This window comes from Mauremys reevesii, linkage group 4 (genome assembly GCF_016161935.1).
Source record: "Mauremys reevesii isolate NIE-2019 linkage group 4, ASM1616193v1, whole genome shotgun sequence".
In the NCBI taxonomy this organism is placed as follows: Eukaryota; Metazoa; Chordata; order Testudines; family Geoemydidae; genus Mauremys; species Mauremys reevesii.
In genome coordinates, this window is record NC_052626.1 from 12,358,595 (window position 1) to 12,377,851 (window position 19,257).

A 19,257-nucleotide genomic window follows, 5' to 3' on the forward strand; every position below is an offset into this window, starting at 1 on the left:
GCTGAATGCTCTCATTTCCCAGTGAAGTCAGTTGATTCTAAGTTTCCATCTCAATACAGTCATTCAAAACTTAAAGTTGTTCTCGTTTTAGCTACTAATAAGCGCTTTCTCCTGTGGTCCCCTTTTTGTCTTCCATCTCTAAGAGCCTGTCCACAATGTGTCTGGAATGTGCTTTAACAAGGTTAGGCTAATCCACACTGACCGGCCAAACTGTGTTAGCCGAACCAGGGATCTCTTTGTCTAGTCTGAGTGCGGCTGGGGGTCAGACTGCTTAATCCGAATGTGGAAGGTGCTCTAGACTCAGCCTGTGTTTATACTGGACTTCTGTTTTCTTACCGTTTTTCCTGCCACATTAGCTCCGGTGGGAAACATTAAGAGAAAAGCCTAGTAGGACACAGTCCGTAGAGCACAATTTCCAAAGTTTGTTTAAACTAGATATGGGGCCCAAGCCAAAACCCCAGATCTAGATGCCACAGACTTTAATATCATTCAGAAACTAAACTGGGTTTCAGGTCTGAATCCATGTCCAAAACCCCTCCATTTCTGCTGAGTTCAAAATCAGCTCTGGAGCCAGACCTAGATTTTGCAGCTTCCACCCATCTCTACTTTAAACATTTTTATTCCCTGCTCGTATCATGCCAAAAGTGTTCTCAATGCTTCACGCACAGTTTTGAAGACAATTGCCCCAGCCCAAAGAGTTGACAATTTAGACCGACAATATAAACAGACAAACACAGGCTGGCTGGTTGACACAGCAGGTATGTGGGTAGAGAGATCACTGCAACTTATCATATGCCCTACTAGTTTTGCAGCTTTTGGTTGGTTGGAATTTTTCTGAAGGAGTAAAGAATTCCATCTGGTATCTAGACCCATGCCTGAGGACAAGGGCTAAGGAGGACATGTCTTTTGGAAGAAGTGGTTTGAAAAAGGGACTTGGAGGAGGAGAGGCTGAGACGCACACAAACACTCCTTCCTGATGGTGTTTAATAATGTTAGCTTGAAATGGTTTAAAACTTTTAACATTGGGCCAGATCCTCGTCTGGTATAAATCAGTGCAAACTCCATTGATGGATCTAAGCCAGTTTACATCCGCAGAGGATCTGGCCCAGTGTCCTTGCCCCAGAGAAGTCTGTGCCTTAATCTAGCTCCTATTCTTTTAACTTCTCTCTCTCTCTCTCCAGACTATGGTTCCTGTAGACGTCTGTTTTCCTTCATTCCTTGCAAACCTTCCTCAGAGCTAAGCTGCTCTTTCCTATGCGTATTGAGAACGGACTGTATTTGCATACTTCCACTATATCAAGCAGCACTAACTCGCTGAGCTTGAGTAATTTTATTTGAATCAATTTTGGGGTGAAATTTGTCTTTATAGGGCACAGGGGGGCTGGAACGTGACCCCCCACTTTTGAACATCCGTAAGAGCGAGCGATGGGAAGAGGGGGAAGGAGTGGAGAGGGGGGCGGGGTCTTGTGGCGAAGAGGTGGCGCAGGAGTGATGCCTTGGTGTGGGAGCAGGGTCCTGAGGGAAGGGGCAGTGCAAGGCAGGGGGCTTGGAGAGAAGGGGCGGTGCGGGGGGCGGGCAGGGCGATGATTCAGGCACCTGTGGCCCCCCTCACTTTCAGGGCACTGCTGGTGCTCCTGATGGGGCCCCTTTCATGAATGTGGGTTATAAACTGGCCAGTTTCTTAGCAAGCAGCAAATGGCAAGCTATGCTAGGCTCCTGATTACTGACATTACAACAGCAGTGAGTGAGCCCAGCTGAGATCAGGTGTTGTACAACTGCAGAGTAAAAGCCTGTCTCTGTCCTGAAGAGTTTCCAGTCTAAGGAGACCGAACAGGCAAGGGGGGAGAAGAAATGAAACATTATCTCCATTCTGTAGATGGAGACACAGAGATTAAGACCCAGATCTTCCAAGGGGGTTAGGTGCATAAGTCCCCTTGACCTCAATGAGAATTAGGCACCTAAACACCTTTGAGGATCTTGTTTAAGGTCCCAGAGGAAGTATATGATAGAGTCAGAGCCTTAAATCCTTTATCTCATGAGTCCCACAAGGCCATCCTCCCTGGGCCTCAGCCAGCCCACTGGCGTTGGAATATTCCAGATGATCTCAGCTAATCTGCAATGCTCTTGCTTGGATTTACTCCTAGTCACTGGAGACAATGAACTTCACTAGTTAAGGATGAGCACAGGCAGGCCAAGGTCAGTGTTTGGCTGAGCCTATAGGCCAGGTGGTTTTATGCTCCACCTCCTGAACTTTTTCAAACATCACGAAAACTCTAGTGGTGTACAGTGCTGCAACGAAGAGAGCTAGTACTCTGGAGAAGGAGGTCAGTTAATAGCACTGATAGTTCATATATATATTTAATGTGAATTCATTTTGTTTTGAAGGACCGGGTTCTAAAATGTAAAGGTTTCTACTGTGGGAAAAGCTGTGTTGCAATGCCAGTCTTTGGCTAGTGAGGTAACCAGCTTTAAGTACACCCTGAAGAGTTTCGCTAAAGTTAGGACATTCTTGGCACTTTCTTTTTCAGTATTTTTAGGAAATCTGATCTGCACAGCAGTTTGTCTTTGTTCCTGGTGTCTTGGACACGAATGTCAATTTCATTCCTTGCGCCTTTCTATGCTGCTGGCGGAGGCGGTATTATGGCAGAGGCAGGGACAGATGTGGACACCTTTGTCGATGCATAGGAGCTCTGCTCCTTCCCCTCCAGCACCTGAAGAGACAGACAGTGAGAATCCGAACTCTCCCTAGGGCAGTAGAAAGCAGGCAGGAGTGATAGTGAAAAGAGGAGCTTGACTAGCAAGCATAGGCACTGACTCTGTGGGTGCTCTGGGACTGGAGCACCCATGGAAAGAAAGTGGGTGCTCAGCACCCACCAGCAGCCCCACTGATCAGTGCCTCCCCCTCCCTCCCAGTGCCTCCCACCCACCACAATCAGCTGTTCAGCAGCATTCAGGAGGTGCTGGGGGATGGAGGAAGAGCGGGGCAGGAAGAGGTGGGGAAGGGGCGGAATGGGGCAGGAAGAGGTGGGCGGGGGCAGGAAGAGGCAGGGCTTGAGGGAAGGGGTGGAGTTGGGTGCAGGGCCTAGGGCAGAGCAGGGGTCGAGCACCCCCTGAGAACTGGGGAAGTTGGCACCTCTGCTATCAAGTATTGTCTGTGGGTTTCCCCTCATTCAACTTTGAGGATCACCCCTGTACCTTGCTTTCACTCGGCACCCCTCTTAGTAGGCACTGCCCCTGCTTTTCGGGTTGAGGGGCACTGGCTGGAATTCTCTCTGGGATTTAGCAGGCCGCAGTCTCTAGTTGGGTGGAGCTGCCAAGCCTGTTCTGAAATGTCGAGGCGCTCCCTGCCCGGCCTGCCTTTGAAGTGCTTTTGGGGAAAGCACAGGACATAAAACGCAAGGGTGATTCGCTGCAGCTGCACGGAAGGTCATGAAATGGGGGCTGAAACCCTTCCTGCAGCTGCAGCAGCACACGTTCCCATTTCATACGCTCCTCGAAAAGCTCTCTGAGGAGGCACGTGCCTTCCTGGCAATGTACACACCACTTCTCAAGAGTACTGGCAAAAGCAGGAACTGAGGGGTAGGAGTGGGAGGGGATAGCGAGGAAACATGCTCGATGAGGTACATCAGCACTGCACCTTTAAGAACTGAAGCCCAGATCCTAACTTCAATTGCAATTAACAGGTTAGGGGCGTATAGACCTCTGAGGATCTGGGCCTGACTGTTTAGTTGAACTGTCAATCAATAGTATAACTTCTGATTGGACGGGAAGCTCTGCAGCTCATCCCCAGTCACTGATCAGAGCAGACATAGGCAGCAATGTCATCCCCATGCACTGAAATATCATGATATTGGTTTAAAATAATGAGATTTAAAAAAAAATCCTTTTTGGGGTCTCTTGATTTGCCTTCTCTTTTTTGAGACTTTAGGGTTCATAGTTCCAAGCTTTTCTTTGCAACCATGAGGGTTAGCAACTTTTTGTACACACAGTGAAAGCTGAGCTTCTTATGAAATCACATGACTCCAGCAGCTCTGGCTTTAAGCAAAAGCACCAAATACAGTGAGAGTTTCTTTCTTAGAAGCTGTGTGAGCTCTCTCTAGTGGCGGGGGGAAAAAAAAGGTAATTGAGGGCACTTCGGCGGCAGCTCAATCGTGCTGCACCATTCTTCAGTGGCGGGTCCTTCACTCCCTCTCTTCCTCTTCGGCGGCACTTTGGCGGCAGCTCGCAGAGGAAGAGAGGGACTGAGGGATCCGCCGCTGAATTTCCGCTGAAGACCCAGACGTGCCGCCCCAGTAGTGGACGGAGCGCCGCCCCTTTGCATTGGCCACCTCAAGCACCTGCTTCCTTAGCTGGGGCCTGGAGCCGGCCCTGACTGGAACTGGTTCTGACTGTGATAAGAGTGTGATACACACAGTGCTTGAAAGAGACTGATCTTCATTTCCTGGACTCAGTCACATGACCAGCAGAGCCTATGTCAGGGTGCTGGAGAGGAGGTTATGCCTGTTAGCTGAACCTCAGATTGCGGAGGAACAATGCGGATTCTGTCCCAGCCATTGAACAATGGACCAACTCTTTGCTGTCTTGCAGATACTTGAGGGTCATGGGAGTTTGCTAATCTGGTCTTCCTCTGTTTTGTAGACTGGAGAAGGCATATGACCATGTTCCCAGAGATGTCTTGTGGGAAGTGCCATGGGAATATGAGTTGCTGGTGCCACTTTTGTGTGCTATCCGGTCCCTCTATTCTTGGAGTGAGAATTGTGCAGGGCTGCCCAGAGGAGGGGGGGGGCAAGTGGGGCAATTTGCCCCGGGTCCTGCAGGGCCCCCTATGAGAATATAGTATTCTATAGTATTGCAACTTTTTTTATGGAACGGGCCCCCAAAATTGCTTTGCCCCAGGCCCCCTAATCCTCTGGGCAGCCCTGCTGTTGTGTTCATATTCTTGACATTAGGTCTAGTTCATTCAAGGTGGGTGTTGGACTCTGCCGAGGGTGTGTCTTGTCCCTAGTCCTGTTTGTGATTTTCCTGGATAAGATATCAAGGCACAGCCAAGCTGTAGAGTGCATCCGGTATGGGGACTCGAAGGTGGCATCGCCGCTGTTTGCAGATGATGATGCCCTTCTTACTACGTCAGACTGCGATTTCCGACGTGCACTCGAACATTTCGCTGCTGAGTGTGAAGCAGCTGGGATGAGACTTAGCACCTCCAAATCAGAGGTCATGGTCCTCTCCTTGAAGGAAGGGGGCTGCTCTTTCCAGGTGAAGGGGGAGCAGCTGGCCTTATTGAACAAGTTCTTGTATGTGAGTGACAGCAAGCGTGAGTGTGAGATCAACCCGTGGACTGGTGCAGTGGCGGCAGCAATGTGGGCGTTTGTACTGATGTGTAATGGGGAAGCGAGAGCTGAGTTCTCGAACAACGCTCTCAGTTTACAGGTCACTCTACATCCCCATCCTCACCTATGGTCATGAACTTTGGGTAATGACTGAAAGGATGAGATCATGGGTAAGAGTGGCAGAAATGAAGTTTCTCTGCAGGGTGGTTGGGCTTACTCTCCAAGATAGAGTGAGAAGCTCGGTTACTTGGGAGGGCTTCAGAGTAGAGCCGCTACTCCTCCAGACCAAGAGGAGCCAGTTGAGGTGATTCGGGCATCTGATAAGGATGCCCCCTGGGAGGCTTCCGTTGGAGCTATAGCGGGCACATCCACTGGACAGAGGCCCCGAGGCCGATCCAGGACACACTGGAGGGATTATATCTCCCAGCTGGCCTGGGAACACTGGGGCATCCCCCAGGAAGAGCTGGAACCTGTTGCAGAGAAAAAGGAGGTCTGGTCCTCCCTACTCTCCATGCTGTCACCACGACCCTCTCCAGGAAAAGTGGCACAAAGGAAAAAGAAGAAGAAAGTCACATGACCAGGGTCAGCATGTTAGAAGATGAATACCTCCGTCACATCCACTGCCTCCCATTGCAATAACTGGAGCTACTGTAATGTACATCTTGGAAAGTCCACATTACAGACAGTAAAAAGAATGAGGAATACCTGTGGCACCTTAGAGACTAACAAATGTATTTGGGCATAAGCTTTTGTGGGCTAAAACCCACTACATCAGATGCATAACGAGACTAATCAATTAAGATGGGCTATTATCAGCAGGAGAAAAAAAACTTTTGTAGTAATCAGGATGGCCCATTTCAAACAATTGACTAGAAGGTGCGAGTAACGGTAGGGGGGAAATTAGCATGGGGAAATAGTTTTTACTTTGTGTAATGTCCCATCCACTCCCAGTCTTTATGCAAGCCTAGTTTAATGGTGTCCAGTTTGCAAATTAATTCCAGTTCTGCAGTTTCTCATTGAAGTCTTTTTTTTTTGAAGGTTTTTTTTGTTGAAGAATTGCAACTTTGAGTTCTGTAATTGAGTGTCCAGGGAGACTGAAGTGTTCTCCGACTGGTTTTTGAATGTTATAATTCTTGACGTCTGATTTGTGTCCATTTATTCTTTTGCATGGAGACTGTCCAGTTTGGCCAATGTACATGGCAGAGAGGCATTGCTGGCACATGATGGCATATATCACGTTGGTAGATGTGCAAGTGAACGAGCCTCTGATGGCAGGGCTGATGTGATTAGGTCCTATGATGGTGTCCCTTGAACAGATATGTGGACAGAGTAACCATGGGGGGTGTGAGTGATTGCTGGACCCAGACTAGAAGGGGACCAGTCTGTAAAAGGAAGCTCACTGGAACACCTCTGAGGGTGAGGTTTTATCTGTATTCAGTTTTCTTACTGTATTAGGCACACACTTGTGTGTTTTATTTTATTTTGCTTGGTAATTCACTTTGTTCTGCCTGTTACTACTTGGAATCACTTAAATCCTACTTTCTGTATTTAATAAAATCACTTTTTACTTATTTAACCCAGAGTATGTAGTAATACCTGAGGGGCGGGGAAGCAAACAGCTGTGCATCTCTCTCTATCGGTGTTACAGAGGGCGAACAATTTATGAGTTTACCCTGTATAAGCTTTATACAGGGTAAAACAAATTTATTTGGACCCCAATGGGAGTTGGGCATCTGAGTGTTAAAGACAGGAACACTTAAGCCGCTTTCAGTTCAGCTTGCAGTTTGTGGGACGTGGTTCAGACCTGGGTCTGTGTTTGTGGCCAGCAAGCATGTCTGGCACAACGAGGCAGGGCTCTGGAGTCCCAAGCTGGCAGAGAAAGCAGAGGCAGAAGTAGTCTTGGCACATCAGTTGGCAGCTCCCAAGGGGGTCTCTGTGATCCAACCCGCCACAGTGGTTACTCTGTCCACATATCTATCAACCAAAACGCCATTTACGGCGTCATCTTTTTGAGCCTGCAGTTTTGCTGCTGCAGCTTCAATCTGAGCTGGACCTTTGTCAGAAGCCAGGTCTGCAAACCATTTGAGGAATTCACACCATCGAGGTTAAGCTGATAATTTATCGGAGAAGTGTAAAACGCTTCTCCAGTGTACAAGGGGCCATAGTTCATCCGTGAATTACAGTCCTGGCATAAATTCTGCCACACAGTGAGTATCATCTTATTGACAGCCACTTTGCATACAACTTGTCAGCTCCAATGTGCCTGACAGGGGCCCGGAACATGCCTGTTTGCTGCTGAGAAATGCTTTCTCTTGACAATATTTTGGTTTGGTGCTGTTCATTTAACCACCCCTTTCCCCCCAATTTTTGCTGTAGGAACAATCTTATGACACAGCACCTTTTAGCGTTAATGTAATAAAGCTCCTAGTGGGTAAGTGATGCAGTAATAGCACTGCAAGTCTTTCTCGTAAATTACCTTTGAAGCAGTAATATCTTCAATGGGCGATTCTGTCACTAGACTAGAAATCCATTCACATTTCAAGGAGCCACCAGTGTACAGATCTGTGTCCATCAGCGGCAGCCCAAAGGCCATTGTAAATTCATTAGCTTCCTCTATGTAACTAACTGTGTATTGTAGTGGGCTTTCCCTATACACTGGAGTTAAATTACCAACACTAACATAGGGTGAGATTAAGGATTTCAAGCACTGCCCTGGAATCCTATGAGAGCTATTCAGTTCTTGGCTTCCTTTCTGAGTCACTGTTGACTCTCAATGTAATGGCCAAATCCCTGTAGCCAGCTGTCGATCCTAAAACCCCTCTTGAGCAGTGGTTGATAATGACTTTGGCCACCAACTGGCTGGACTGATGACCCTCCCTCTGAGAAAAAGAGGTGATTGATGCTTTCCACCAGCCTCCCTTTGGAAATCAAAGGCCTAGCATAGAGATAATGCGGAACCCAGCCAGGCTTTCATCTCAGAGCTCCCTAATGATGTGCTCCTAATGAACAGACCTTTGCTATGCAGATTCGCACATTGTCCTTCTTAATATTGTTGTATGCAGCCTTGTTGTAGCCTGTGGGTCCCAGGATATTAGAGAGACAAGGTGATATTTTTTTTATTGGACCAAGGTTGGTTGGTGAGTGAGACAAGCTTTTGTGCTACACAGAGCTCTTCTTCAGGTCCGGGACAGCTAAATACAAGGTGGAGCTGATTGTTTAGCATAAGTAGTTACCACAGATTTCAAGGGACTGTTCCATTCACCTCACCCACTTTGTCTCTCTGTATTGTTGTAGCAGCTCTAGGGGGTGGGGTGGGACCCTTAGCATATGAAAGCTGCCTCTTGCCCAGGACTACAAGCATGGCACATTTCAGCCATCCGGAGCCACAAGCTTCTGCCAAGTCGTGATGTATGAGGCATAAAGGTCAAAAGTTCTATTTGACAATCTGCAAGAGTCCGGAGGTTAGCTGATGGTCACTTCATTTGTGGTTGTTTGTCCCCAAATTGTCAAGCCGGTGTTCAGGGTTTGGTGATGGATCTGACTCCTCAATTAAAGCCTGACATTTGCCCCTTTGTTTCTATTTCTAAAGGGCCCAATCCAAAGCCCAGTGAAGTCTTCCCATAGACTCCAATGGGTTTTGAGTCCATCCTACATGGAATATGCAGCTTTCTAGAGCCTGCTTTTCCATGTTTGGCGTTATGAATATCTTACAGTTCCATGGGATGCTGCTGTTGCTGGGGAGAGCCTATGCTCCTGAGTACGGTCTGAAATATATGTGTCCTGTTTCTTGTTTACATCTCAGGTTCCTTTCCCTCGTCACCACACAATATTTACAACAGAGCTTCTTTGGATGGCAGATTGGAACAAATCTGAGTTGTACCAAGCGTATTCCGAGTCTGATGTGTCATAATCCCTTCTTTTAGCTTATCTAAACAAATAGCTAATACTTCTTGCGAGGCAGTCTGCTTCCTTGATGACACTGTTCTTTTAAACAAAAACCAAACAAAAATCTCTTAAATATTTCACTGTTTTATCAGAGTGGGGAGGAGTTATTCATCCAAGGGCTCAATCCTGCAGAATACTCAGCAGCCAGGGTCCAATCCAGAAAAGCACGTAAGCATGAACATCACCCTATAGAAGTCAATGGGACTACGTGGATGCCTGAATTACACACATGCTCATATGGTGTGCTGGATCACGGCCAGCGGGCTCAGCACCTTGCAGGATGGAGCCCTGGGTGAATAACTTGTTAATTGCCAATTTAATGAGTTTATTTGGTGAGATTTGGCTAATCTGATTAAATGCCAGTTTGTCCCCTCTGAGGTTTGCGCTACGTGCAGTTTTTGAACCAGTTAGAGGGTGTGATTTTAAAAAACAAACAAATTAGTTATATTGCTACAACGGCTAGTGTTATCCTTCCCAAAACCTCTTGACTGCTGACACCGAGGAGCCTGTGTGTTAGTGTGTATGTGTGTCTCGAAGATTCTGTGTGTGCCTTCTTGCTGCTGTGAGGGGGTGTGTCTCTATTATTCTACTCCTGTCCCCGTCCCCAGTATTTACGCCTCCTCCCCAGTTAACAGCTCCAGCACCTGCCTTTCATGCTGCTCCTGAATTTCCCAAGAAGTAGAGTGAAATTGACAGTCTGTTTCATTGCTGCCCATAGGGTTTTAGACAGCAGCAGTGAAAATGGACTGGACTGGTCAGCTTTCACTTGGCAGAGCTCTGAGCAGCAGCAGAGACACGGCAGCTGTCTGCCTGCAGACTCAGGATGGCAGCACTGCAATGATCTAAACACAGATCCCATTTTTGCTAGTGCAGGGGACTCGTCTATGCAAAGCATTAATTCTTTAAGAGCTTTTTTGTGATATGCATCTAAGTCTAGTACCTGACTGTGCCACAACACCCCTGCAAAGTAGGGAAATATCATCACTCCCATTTTACAGGTCCCAAAGTTGAAGCACAGAGAAATTAAGAGCCTGATTTCTGGAAGTCACTAGGAGCTGTGGGTTCCCAACAACTTTTGCTGAAGGTCAAACAGAGCCCGTCGCAGGTCCAGGAATACAGCCTAGATTCACGGAGTCCCAGGGGCGTGTTTTAAGCACAAGGACATCCCTCTCTCACTGTGGGGGGATTTAAGGCTGCTCAGCACCTGAGAAAGTCAAGCCTAGAAGGACTGGCTCATTAGAAATGATATGGAGCCTTTCTTAGTGACCTACAAATGGAGCCAGAATAAGCTCTGGCAAATTCGGACTCCGCAGAGGCGAGACCGCCCTGCAAGTTGCAGAAATATATTTTAAAGCCAGTTTCCTGGGGCTTTCTGCAGAGGGCTGCGAGGGGACTGACATTTCATTAGCGAACATCTCTGCTCGACTCACCGCTAATCTTAACCCTCCAGAGGCAAAATCTCAGTGTTACGTGGATAGAAATGCCGTTTTCCCCTTGACGGCAGTGAAACTGGGAGGCAAAGTAGAGATTGCTGCTTTCCTTAACTCTAGATGTAGAAGTTTAGGGCTGTGTGATTCCTTAATGTTTCTCACTGAAAAATCCTGCCTTAAAAACAGCACAGGTTTTGGGCATACATGGCATGGGACGTTGTCTTCCAAGGTTGTGGCACAGGATATTTCTACTTATGGAGACTATACCGGGCATAGACCCGTAGTGTAGATGCAGCCTATGCTGACAGAAGGAATTTTTCTGCTGATGTAGGAACACTGCCACCCTGAATGACATTAGCTATGCTGACAGAAGCACTCTTCCCTCCACATAGCTGTGTCTACACTGGGGGGTTGTGTTAGTTTAGTTACATTGGTCAGGAGCAACGAAAGCTCCCTAGAAGTGAGGGGGTCACTGGTGCCTGAACTGTGGCCCCGCCCCCATGGCATCCCTTCTCACTGAGGCTCTGCCCCCACTCGCTCCTCTCCACCTTCTCCCCACTGTTACTCACCCAGGGGTGGCTCCAGGCCCAGCACGCCAAGCGCGTGCTTGGGGCAGCAAGCCGCGGGGGGCCCTCTGCTGGCGCTGCGAGGGCGGCGGGCAGGGTGCCTTCGGCGGCTTGCCTGCGAAGGGTCCACGGGTCCCACAGCTTCAGTGGACGTCCCGCAGGTGTGCCTGTGGAGGGTGCCTGTGAGAGGTCCGCCGAAGCCGCGGGACCAGCGGACCCTCCGCAGGCGCCGGCAGAGCAGCCTCTGCACCTTGCCGCCCCGTGCTTGGGGCAGCAAAATTCCTAGAGCTGCCCCTGTACTCACCCTTATGGCTTAAAAAGTGGTGGGGCCCTGTCCCCCCTCCCCTGTTCCAGCGCCCCTGACATTAGTCAGGGGTGTGGATTTTTCATGCCCCTGACTGACCTAGTTATGATGATATCACTTTCAGGTGTAGCCCAAAACCTGTGTGTTAAATTGGCCACAGACTCCATGGCTGGGGAGGAAGGATGATGATGTGGTCTGCAAATCAGATCTGGGTTCCACAAACCTCCTCTCCGGTGTGACCGTGGGCAAGTTACCCCACCTCCCTGTGCCTCCATCCTCCATTTGTAAACTGGGGGTGATGATGTTGACTTCCTAGCCTCGCGTTGTCAATATTTCCATGTAGTTCCATAGACTGATGTGTACAACAAAATGATTTTATTTTTTTGCAAGCAGCCTGATTATCTTGTCATTTCCTTGGTACCAGAAAATCTGGAGGTAGAAAAACAGGCCTCTCGTATTTTCTTGCCGATACAATTTTGTTTGCAAAGTCATAGGGGTGTGAGAGCTGTAATTAAATGCGTCCAATCATAGAATACTATGTACAAGAAATAATATAATCAGATCTCCAGTTAAAATCATGAAAGCACAGATAGGTAGATGATAATCTCTGCAGGACAATGAATATTGGCAATGTCAGGCTGGGTCAGAGGAAGAAAATGAACCAACAAATCTCCCTAGAGGAAAGATATAATGCTAGTCACACCCCTCTGTGCAGAGAGTCCCAGCGGAAAAGGAAAATTAGCAGTTTTCACGGGCTTCTCCTGCGAAACAAAATTCAGAACCAAATGCTGCAGGGAACCATTTTCATTCTTCTGGAAAAGTTCCAAATTGAAAAACCTCAGGTCTCATGTGATAAAATTGATGAAAGACATAGCAGAGGGATAGAGTTCCCAAATCACTGTCGGCATGGTGGAAAGGAACTGTCCTGCTTTGCTGAAATTAAAGACAGATACTTGTTCTGAATCTTTGTGACTTCGGCCAACACATATGTTATTCCGATGGTAGCAAAAAAGCATCACCAACCAAATACTTGCTAAAAAGAACATAGAATCATAGAATATCAGGGTTGGAAGGGACCTCAGGAGGCCATTTAGTCCAACCCCCTGCTCGAAGCAGGACCAACCCCAACTAAATCTGTGAACATGGTTCACAAAAAGAAGAGAAATGGACAGGCTTCCTGTCTCAATAAAGGCAAACTACTGAACTACTGAAGGAGAAAGAGAGCACACTAATGCTCTCCATACTTACTGTAACCTTTGCTGTATTCAATTAGAGTCAACCTCCTGGCCCACCCAAGTAAATAGGCTTTGCAAAATCTGACTTGCCTGCCTGGTGCAAAGGTTGCGGATCTCTCGAGACATCTAGATAGACTTATGTGTAGTGCTGGGGAGGAGCGGGTGGTCATGGTACATGTAGGTACCAGTGATATAGTGGGGGATAGGAGAGAGGTCCTGGAAGCCAAATTTAGGCATCTAGGTAAGAGACTGAAATCCAGGACCTCCATGGTAGCATTCTCTGAAATGCTTCCAGTTCCATGCGCAGGGCCAGTTGGACAGGTAGAACTGCAGGGTCTCAATGTGTGGATGAGATGATGGTGTAGGGAGGAGGGGTTTAGATTTATTAGGAACTGGGGAAACTTTTGGGAAAGGGGGAGCATACAGGAAGGATGGGCTCTGCCTAAACCAAAATGGAACCAGATTGCTGGCACTTAAAATTAAAAAGAGCAGTTTTTTAAACTAAAGGCTGTGGGAAAGCCGACAGGTGCGGAGGAGCACGTGGTTCGGACAGAGACATCCCATAGGGGAGGATCTACTAATGGAGATTGTCTATGTCCTAGTAAGAAGGAGAGTATGGAAGATAAAATACAGGTAGGATCTGATGAGAAACAGTCAAATGAAAAAAAGTCTCATTCAATTATATCATGTAACGGGAGACAGCTAAAAAGTGACACGTTTTTAAAGTGCTTATATACCAATGCTAGAGCTCTAAATAATAAGATGGGTGAACTAGAGTGCCTCTTATTACATGAGGATAGTGATATAATAGGCATCACAGAAACTTGGTGGAATGAGGATAATCAATGGGACACAGTAATACCAGGGTATAAAATATATCGGAAGGACAGAATAGGTCATGCTGGGGGGGAGTGGCACTATATGTGAAAGAAAGCATAGAATCAAATGAAGTAAAAATCTTAAATGAACCAACCTCTACCATAGAATTTCTATGGATAGTAATTCCATGCTAGAATAATAAGAATATAGTAGTATGGATATATTACCAACCACCTGACCAGGATGGTGATAGAGACTGTGAAATGCTCAGGGAGATTAGTGAGACTATTAAAATAAAAACCTCAATAATAATGGGGGATTTCAATTACCCCCATATTGACTGTGTACATATCACCTCAGGATGGGAAGCAGAGATAGTTTCTTGGTACCTTACATGACTGCTTCTTGGAGCAGCTGGCAATTCTTGATTTAGTCCTAAGTGGAGCTCAGGATCTGGTCCAAGAGATGAATATAGCTGAACCACTTGGTAATAGTGACCATATCGTTAAATTTAACACCCCTGTGGCAGGGAAAACACCACAGCAGCCTAACACTGTAGCATTTAATTTCAGAAAGGGGAACTACACAAAAGTGAGGAGGTACAACATCAAAAGTAAAATCCCTGCAAGCTGCATGGAAACTTTTGAAAGACATCATAATAGAGGCTTAACTTATATGTATACCCCAAATTAAAAAAAACGTAGTAAGAGAATAAAAAAAGAGCCACTGTGGCTAAACAACAAAGTAAATGAGAGGCAAAAAGGTATCTTTTAAAATGTGGAAGTTAAATACTAGTGAGGAAAATAGAAAGGAGCATAAACGCTGGCAAATGAAGTGTTAAATATTATTAGGAAGGCCAAAAAAAAATTTGAAGAACAGTTAGCCAAAGACTCAAAAAATAATAGCAGGTTTTTTTTAAAGTACATCAGAAGCAGGAAGCCTGCTAAACAACCAGTGGGGCCGCTGGCGATTGAGGTGCTAAAGGAGCACTCAAGGACGATAAAGCCATTGCAGAGAAACTAAATGAATTCTGTGCATCGGACTTCACGATTGAGGATGTGAGGGACAGCGCCGTCCAGAGGATTCAGGGGGCCTGGGGTCTTTGGCGGCAGGGGCCCCCTGCCACCAAATTGCCACCGAAGACCCGGCACTTCGGTGGTGGGTCCTGGAGTGGAAGGACCCCCCGCCACCGAATTGCCGCCAAAGACCCGGAGCTGACCAAGCTCCGGGGGCCCGGGGCCTGCATGAGTTTTCCAGGCCCCCCGGAGCGAGTGAAGGACCCTGCTCCAGGGGCCCCAAAAAACTCTCGTGGAAGCCCCTGTGGGGCCCGGGGCCTGGGACAAATTGCCCCACTCCCCTCCCCCCCCGGATGGCCCTGGCGAGGGAGATTCCCAAACATGAGCCATTCTTTTTAGGTGACAAATCGGAGGAAATGTCCCAGATTGAGGTGTCATTAGAGGCGGTTTGGGAACAAACTGATGAACTAAACAGTAATAAGTCACCAGGACCAGATGGTATCACCCAAGAGTTCTGAAGGAACTCAAATGTGAAACTTCAGGACTACTGACTGTAGTCTAGAAACTATCATTTAAATCAGGTTCTGTACCAAATGACTGGAGGATAGTTAATGTGACACCAATTTCATAAAGGGCTCCAGAAGTGACCCCGACAATTACAGGACGGTAAGCCTGATTTCAGTACTGGGCAAACTGGTTGAAACTATAGTAAAGAACAAAATTGTCAGACACATAGATGAACATAATTTGTTGGGGACGAGTCAACACAGTTTTAGTAAAGGGAAATCATGCCTCACCAATCCACCAGAATTCTTTGAGAGGGTCAACAAACATGTGGACAAGGGGGATCCAGTGGATATAGTGTATTTGGATTTTCAGAAAGCCTTTGATAAGGTCCCTCACCAAAGGCTATTAAGCAAAGTAAGCAGTCATGGGATAAGAGGGAAGGTTCTCTCATGGATTGGTAACTGGTTAAAAGATAGGAAACAAAGGGTAGGAATAAATGGTCAGTTTTCAGAATGGAGAGAGGTAAATAGTGGTGTCTCTCAAGGGTCTGTGCTGGGCCAAGTCCTATTCAACATATTGATAAATAATCTGTAAAAATGGATAAACAGTGAGGTGTCAAAATTTGCAGATGATACAAAACTACTCAAGATAGTTAAGTCCCAGGCAGACTGTGAAGAGCTACAGAAGGATCTCTCAAAACTGGGTGACTGGGCAACAAAATGGCCGATGAAATTCAGTGTTGATAAATGCAAAGTAATGCACATTGGAAAACATAATCCCAACTACATATATATAAAATGATGGGGTCTAAATTAGCTGTTACCACTCAGTTGTGGATAGTTCTCTGAAAACATCCACTTAGTGTGCAGCCGCAGTCAAAAATCTAACAGAATGTTGGGAATCATTAAGAAAGGGATAGATAATAAGACAGAAAATATCATACTGCCTCTATATAAATCCATGGTATGCCCACATCTTGAATACTGTGTGCAGATGTGGTCGCCCCATCTCAAAAATGATATTTTGGAATTGGAAAAGATTCCGGAAAGGGCAACAAAAATGGTTAGAGGCATGGCGCATCTGTCATATGAGGTGAAATTAAGAAGACTGGGACTTTTCAGCTTGGAAAAAAGACAATTAAGAGGGTATATGATAGAGGTCTATAAAATCATGACTGGTGTGGAGAAAGTAAATAAGGAAGTGTTATTTACTCCTTCTCATAACATAAGAACTAGGGGTCACCAAATGAAATGAATAGGCAGCAGGTTTAAAACAAACAAAAGGAAGTATTTTTTCACACAATGCACAGTCAACCTGTGGAGCTCCTTGCTAGAGGATGTTGTGAAGGCCAAGACTATAACATGGTTAAAAAAAGAACTAGATAAATTCATGGAGGATAGGTCCATCAATGGCTATTAGCCAGGATGGGCAGGGATGGTGTCCCTAGCCTCTGTTTTCCAGAAGCTGGGAATGGATGACAGGAGATGGATCACTTGATGATTACCTATTCTGTTCATTTCATGTGGGGCACCTGGCACTGGCCACTGTTGGAAGACAGGATACTGGGCTAGATGGACCTTTGGTCTGACCCAGTATGGCCGTTCTTATGTGTTTGCACCATGTGGCTAGAGTACAGAATCCTTCCACCACCTCCACTGGAATGCCATTGGGGAGGTGCTCTGCAGCTGCTACAGCTACCAGTTCCACTACATAAAGATAGGGTTAGCTGGTAGATCCATGTAGCTATAGTATACACTGGTCATTGCATCACACCTGCCAACTTCCTCTGCACTGCCCTGGCTGGAACCCAGGAGTTCAGCACCATGCTGTGCCTGGGTGCAGAACCTGCTCCATGGGTTGTCCTTGGCTTTCCCACCCTTGCAATGGTGGAATCACACAAGTTCTGCTGCTTTTTGTGTTGGAGTGTGTGTGTTATTTTGTACATCGATTTCTCTCCTGATATAAAAAAATACCACGTGTGATCAGTGGTTCTCTTTTCCTCTAATTAAAACTGGTGCAGATGTGCCAGTTACAGCCACACAGGAATTTTTATTTATCTCAAAATGGCAATGTATTGTTTCCTCCAAGCAGCAGCATCTTGAAGCATCGTCTTCCAGCCTCCCGCAGGGCCCAGCTTTGAATGACAGCTCTACGCTCTGCCAAGAAAAATCAGTCTGCAGAAAACTCCCCACAGACTGGAGGTTTTCCCAAGGATTCAGCTGGGTGGCCCTGGGGAGCACGTCTCAGGGCAGACAAAAGAGAAAAGAATACCTGCCTCTCCGCTATCATGTCGGTGCGGGATAGTTTGCAGATGTGAGCTGTGCAAGGTCAGAGGTTAATAGAGATAAGTACTGTCCCTCTTGCCACTCAGCAGAGAAACACCCGACTTAGCGAGTGGCAAACGCTCCCCACAGAGCAGTATGCAGCTGTGCTAATGGCTGGTGCCGAGCATCCTGTATGTGAGGATTCAAAGGGGTTCTGCTGTAGCCCTTCCTTCGCCTCTCTGAATGGTTGACTTTCACTCTGGCTCTCTGCTGTTCCCAGTGTGAAATGGCCAGGCTAGGCCGCTGCAGTGGGCTGGGCCACTCTTCCCTGCTGGCTTGTGTGTAGGTCAGACCTGCTTCCCAGGAACGAGGGCTTTGATCCAGCACTGCTGCAGGGCACAAGCACCGTTTTGTCTCTAGGCATCTTGTCTGCATCTGGGAAGAGAAGGAAATTTCTGTACATGAGCCTTTCATCTGTGCTGAATGGGGCTTTGCAGCATGTTGACATAGTAGAAGGTGGTTATTTACGTAATGGGAAAAGGGATTGAAAAACCTCACAGGATTTTTGGTTTATTTGGGGGGGGGGTGGATCGGGGGGTTATTTTTAAAATGACGGTTCCTTGTTTTTCAGACATTTTGGGCTGATTTTTACCAGCTGAGAATCTGGCCTTTTATATTAACAGATCTATGGCATGGGCGTTTGTGTGCCTATAATACCATGTCGGATTAGCCAGGCATGTGTGACAGAGCTGAGTTTTCACACGTTTTTCATTTGATTTTTATCACTAGCTTGAGCACAGAAATTTCCATGCAATTAATCAGACGATGACATATATTTACTAGCAGCCAACGATTAATTCACTCATGGTTCTGATTATGCTGATGGCAAATGTATCCACTGCACGTGTAAAACTGAGCTAAAAGATGGAACAAGAGCTGAATTTCCTACTGACCTGACTGTGAGAAGCACATAGATCATCTGTCTGTATAGAATGCCGAGGGTACAACCGTGTCCCAAATTTTACAGTAATACATAGCTGCTTCATTAGCCCCTAAAACTGAATCAAAAGTTATTGATAATTAAAAGCAATAACCAGGCCTAAAGTACAAATGTGCTACGCCAGACCCTTTATTGTTTTCGTTCATTCATTCATATTATGGTAGGATCTAGGAGTCCCAGTCAAGAATTGGGGCCACATTTTGCTAGATGTAGTCAAATAGGAAAAGAGACTGTCCCTGCCCTAGGCAGCTCTCAGTCTGAATGTCAGGCAGGACTCACACAGACACACACACGTGCACCCCCCAGTCTCCTTCTGATCCGGATACTGTGGAAATGTAAGATCTGCAAAGAAGCCTCTGCTTTTCCAAACAAAGGCAAGACAAACACAGGACACCAAAGTCTAGAAGTGAACTCACGACATCACTGTAGCAAGCCCAACAGTTTAGAATTTAAAATCCCTGGAGCAGAGATGGAATCAAAATGCAATCGGCCCCTATGAATAAAAACGTACAGTTGTGGCATGCTGAAAGCATCCTTTGGGGATCATCTGGGAAGGTGATTTATGCTAAATACAAAATGCTTTTCTGCTCTTCCCACCTGAAATTGCCAGAACTGAACTCTGATTATTTCGCTGACTGTGGCAGTGAAAATATAGCAATTTTACTGTGTGAGAAGCTTTGGTTTGCTAGCCGTCCCTTCCTACTATAAATCAACGACGGGCAGCTGCATCCACTTGCTCCTTGGGATAGAAAAATATACCCTGCTGCTAGACAGCAACATAGGCTCCAAAAACATCATGGGATCAAAGGGCACTGAGACTTATCCCAGGCATAATCAAAAC

General features: G+C 46.6%; 1 long non-coding RNA gene across 1 annotated transcript in view; it reads right to left on the reverse strand.

The window, feature by feature from the left end:
• Positions 1 to 17,181: 17,181 nt before the first annotated feature.
• LOC120405322 overlaps positions 17,182 to 19,257 on the reverse strand; it is a 65,649-nt gene continuing 63,573 nt past the window's right edge. Inside the window, exon 3 of the long non-coding RNA XR_005598494.1 lies at positions 17,182 to 17,851. This is a non-coding gene — a long non-coding RNA (uncharacterized LOC120405322). The remainder of the gene's footprint in view (positions 17,852 to 19,257) is intronic.